The 4,416-nt window shown below is 37.7% G+C and overlaps 1 pseudogene; it reads right to left on the bottom strand.

The window, feature by feature from the left end:
• Positions 1–3,012: 3,012 nt before the first annotated feature.
• LOC107559033 (ceramide synthase 2-like) overlaps positions 3,013–4,416 on the bottom strand; it is a 24,652-nt pseudogene continuing 23,248 nt past the window's right edge.

Here is a 4,416-nt window from a genome sequence, read left to right as displayed (position 1 = left end):
ATGCAAAAAATTCCATGTTTAGGATGGATGGTTATTCTCTGGAAAAAGATGCGGTAACTTGCAGTTTTTAAATGAAAAACTAAAAACAAGACATGAAAAAGAGCAAACAATGGCAAAGGAAGGCACTGTTAAAAGGCACAGGTCACCTAAATAATTCTGTCATCATTTACTCAGAAGACTTTCTCTATTTATGTATTTTTAAGAACGGGTTTAGCATTATATCAGATCTGCTCTCTATGGAAGTCCCTTTCTGCCACAAAATATGGAAATAAAAAAGCTAAATGCAGCTTTTTGTCTCAGAACTCACAACTGTTTGTTTTCCTCAGAATTGTGAGATATAATCTCATGTTATAAAACGCAGAGTTCCGGTGCTTGATTCTGATTGGCCGAGCCGCGTTTGACGCTGTTGTAAAATACTCTACAAACACACACCTTTGTTTACTTCTGTGTGTTGCTGATTATAAGCCATTATTTCTCATTTTGAAATCAGAAGTTAAACACTACATAAAATCAATTTTTAATCTGATAAACAAGAAAGCTGTTGTGTATTAGTAATGTATGCAAAAAATTCCATGTTTTTATTTAAATGTATTTATTTATTAAACATTTCATTTTAATTGTGTATCTTTTCTTTTCTTGTCTTCACCACCTGGCTACTGTACAATTTTGAATGTGAATAATTCAATAAAAACATATTTTCATAACCATTTATGTCATTATTTGATTAACGTGCACCGATAAATCATGCAAAATAATACAAGACCTTGCATTAAAACCTAAAAATGATCACTCATACTTCACAAGTAGGCCTTTATCTTGATGTCATTTCTATTTAAACGTGTATGTCATGTCTTCAAATATATTAGAATTACACATTTTGTAAAGAAGTTGCAATTTGGTAAATTTAAAACTGATGAACTTATCTACAGTTAAACTAATAATCAAGTACTTGTGCTTTAGATTAGTCAACACATCAAAATGCTTCAACTAAATGATGTGTAATGTACTTTATATTACAGTGCATGTTTTAAACGTGTGCTTAGGTGTAAGAAACACTCTCTCTTTAAGTCCGAAAGTGGCTTTTTATTTATTTAATTGATATTATATATGATGAAGTACACTACAAGTGCACATTTAAAGCTACTTATTTACAGTCACTCTGTACCAATTTCCCAAATTTCTAATGTTTAATATGTAAATAAACATGTTTCGGTTATGTCACCTGCAAATGTACGTAACTATAAAATCTATGTTTATGTGGCCTGTGAAGAGAAAGGTCATCTTACAGCCCTGGAGCACTTTAGGAGTCTCCTGTGGGTTTTTATACTATTTTGGATTCACGTATCACAATAAAATAAGGGGCTGTGGTAGACACTACTTGAAGAGACTTTAACAATATAACATAATCATGTTTATTAATAACAGAGAAATCAAACGTGTGACTCACATTCAGTATTTTGTTGTTAACATCCTCCATAATATCATCATATTACAAAACACAGGCAAATACACAATAGAGATAACACTGTAATCGACTCGACTGCATCTGAAACAGAGTCCAGGAGAGAATGCCGGGACGTTGACGAGGACAGTGGGAGGAATGATGAAATCCGAGCAGCACACAGACAAATGAGAAGATCCTAATTCATCTGGGCAGCTCGGGACGCAAGAAAGCAAGACGTTTGCAGCAGCAAACTGCATCAACTGCATTGGCTGGCAGCTCGAGGATATTCCGAATCTGTGAGAAAGTGAACGAGCAACACGTGTTTGTTCAGTGTTAGCAAATAAGGGTTTAATATCACACTCAGAAACTGAACGGTAGTGGTTTTCTCATCAAAAGAACTGGCAGTGAATTGCAAGGTTTGCACGCCGTGTTAGAAAGTAACATTTGGCCATATTTAAAGGTGCGCTCAGTTATTTTTGGTGTTCTGGCTGATCGTCCTGGGTTTATAGCCTACTCATCAAACAAAACAGAACATCTTTGGTAACCAATGTCATCGCAAAATGCATTATTTACAGTCAGCCGGCAACATTACCGAAGCATTTCTGTGGGCAAAATCCAGTCATTTCGATATGAATTCAATACGTGAAAGAGATCAGAAATCAGTAGTGACTTCTGTGTCAGACATCGCTGTGCTATTGACGAGAGACAATTAACTTTTTTTGCCATTAACAATGAGTTGTGACCACACATGAAGCCCAAACTGGTCCACTTGGTATTCAGATGTATTCAGTCGAATCATTCTGCATTATAGGATGGATGGTTATTCTCTGGAAAAAGATGCGGTAACTTGCAGTTTTTAAATGAAAAACTAAAAACAAGACATGAAAAAGAGCAAACAATGGCAAAGGAAGGCACTGTTAAAAGGCACAGGTCACCTAAATAATTCTGTCATCATTTACTCAGAAGACTTTCTCTATTTATGTATTTTTAAGAACGGGTTTAGCATTATATCAGATCTGCTCTCTATGGAAGTCCCTTTCTGCCACAAAATATGGAAATAAAAAAGCTAAATGCAGCTTTTTGTCTCAGAACTCACAACTGTTTGTTTTCCTCAGAATTGTGAGATATAATCTCATGTTATAAAACGCAGAGTTCCGGTGCTTGATTCTGATTGGCCGAGCCGCGTTTGACGCTGTTGTAAAATACTCTACAAACACACACCTTTGTTTACTTCTGTGTGTTGCTCTGCAACCACTTTGTTGGAACCACATTGTTTGGTGTTTGTTTTTATTCATATCATTACACTTTATTTGCTCTGTTTTATTCCGTGAAACCGTACTGCGTGTATGGAATAACCGTTTTATAAAAGCAGTAAGCCCCGTGAAGCCGTGGTTTACAGTGAATTTATAACAGCTATAACGACAGTTAGTCGTGCCTTAACAACGCCCCTTAGCTGTTATAAATTCACTGTATACCACGGCTTCACGGGGATTATTGCTTTAATTGAGAGTTCCATGGTGGGGGAAAAAAACCACAATTGCGAGATGTAAAAAAAAAAAAAAAACAAAGTCTCTATCTTGAAATTCGGTGTTTATATCTCACAATTCTGACATTTTCTCTGAATTGCACAACCGAGGAATTTCTTTTTTCCATAGCTGTCTTCCACACAATGAAACCAGAGGACTTCCAGCTCTAGGAAGCACAAACGCAGTCCATATGAGACTTGTTTCGACAGATCTCTGTGAGGAACAGACTGAAAATCTGGCTTGGCCGCCGTGGTCACCATTGATTTCCATTGTATGGGAAGAGCAGTTTGGACATTCTGATATATATATAACTGCAAGAAATTTGGAACAGCATCAGCAAATGATGTGTATTTTTAGGTGATCTGCTCGTGTAAGCATGTGTCAATAGAGGCGGCACTGCTCCCTGTTCGCTTTGGCCCGCTGTGTCTGTGTTCGTGTGATGCTTGTGTGTGTTTGTCTGTAGTGTAGACAGCAATCGATCCTCTGTTCTTCACCCGTCTCTGCTCTGCTTCAGCAGAGGAAGAATCTCCAGGTTTCTGAACGTTCCTGTCCTCTCAAGACGTCACTCTGTTTTTTTAGAGTGGTTGTTGTTATATGTAGCGTGGCCGTTCTGAGCTGGTCCGTTTTTCTGTATCTCTCCATTTTTCAGCGGTTCTTCTTCCTCTGACTCGTCAGTCTCCTCTCGATCGGACCTCTCGTCTTCTACCGACGACTGTTGAGTAGAGAAAGTGATCTTCAGATATATTCACAAAGTCACATCTGTCATCCTTTACTCAGCCTCATGTCGTTCTAAACCTGTATGCCTTTTTATTTTCAAGAGAACGAAAAGTGTGATATTCTGAAAAGTGATTTTCACAAAGCTCAAACTTCCAAAAAAATTAAAAACACACTACGTGATCATGAAAAAAATTCCCTAAAATGTGCTCTCCCTCACTCAGTCCATCTGAGATCAGGATGAGTTTGTTTCTTCATCAGGTTTGGAGAAATGCGTCTCTGCATCAGTGTCTCAGCAATGGATGCTCTGCAGTGAATGGGTGCCGTCAGAATGAGAGTCCAAACAGCTGATAAAAACATCACAATAATCCACAGCACTCCAGTCCATCAGTTAACATCTGGAGAAGACAAAAGCTGAAACACATCCAGCATTAAGACGTTTTTAACTAAAACAAGAGTCCATAATCCATAATAACTCTTCCTCCAGTGAGTCAGTGTTCTGGTCTGAATCAGGAGAGAAATCTGCACAGATCAAGCAGCGTTTAAACAGCTCTAAACACATATGTGGCTGGATTTTGATGTGAGAGACAACAGCAGATGCACTTTTTCACTGGAGGAAGAGTAATTATGGATTATGGACTCTTGTTTTAGTTAAAAACGTCTTAATGCTGGATGTGTTTCAGCTTTTGTCTTCTCCAGATGTTAACTGATGGACTGGAGTGCTGTGGATTA

This window comes from Sinocyclocheilus grahami, unplaced genomic scaffold (genome assembly GCF_001515645.1).
Source record: "Sinocyclocheilus grahami isolate Dianchi unplaced genomic scaffold, SAMN03320097.WGS_v1.1 scaffold672.1, whole genome shotgun sequence".
Taxonomy (NCBI): Eukaryota; Metazoa; Chordata; class Actinopteri; order Cypriniformes; family Cyprinidae; genus Sinocyclocheilus; species Sinocyclocheilus grahami.
This window is presented reverse-complemented; position numbering and strand designations above follow the sequence as displayed.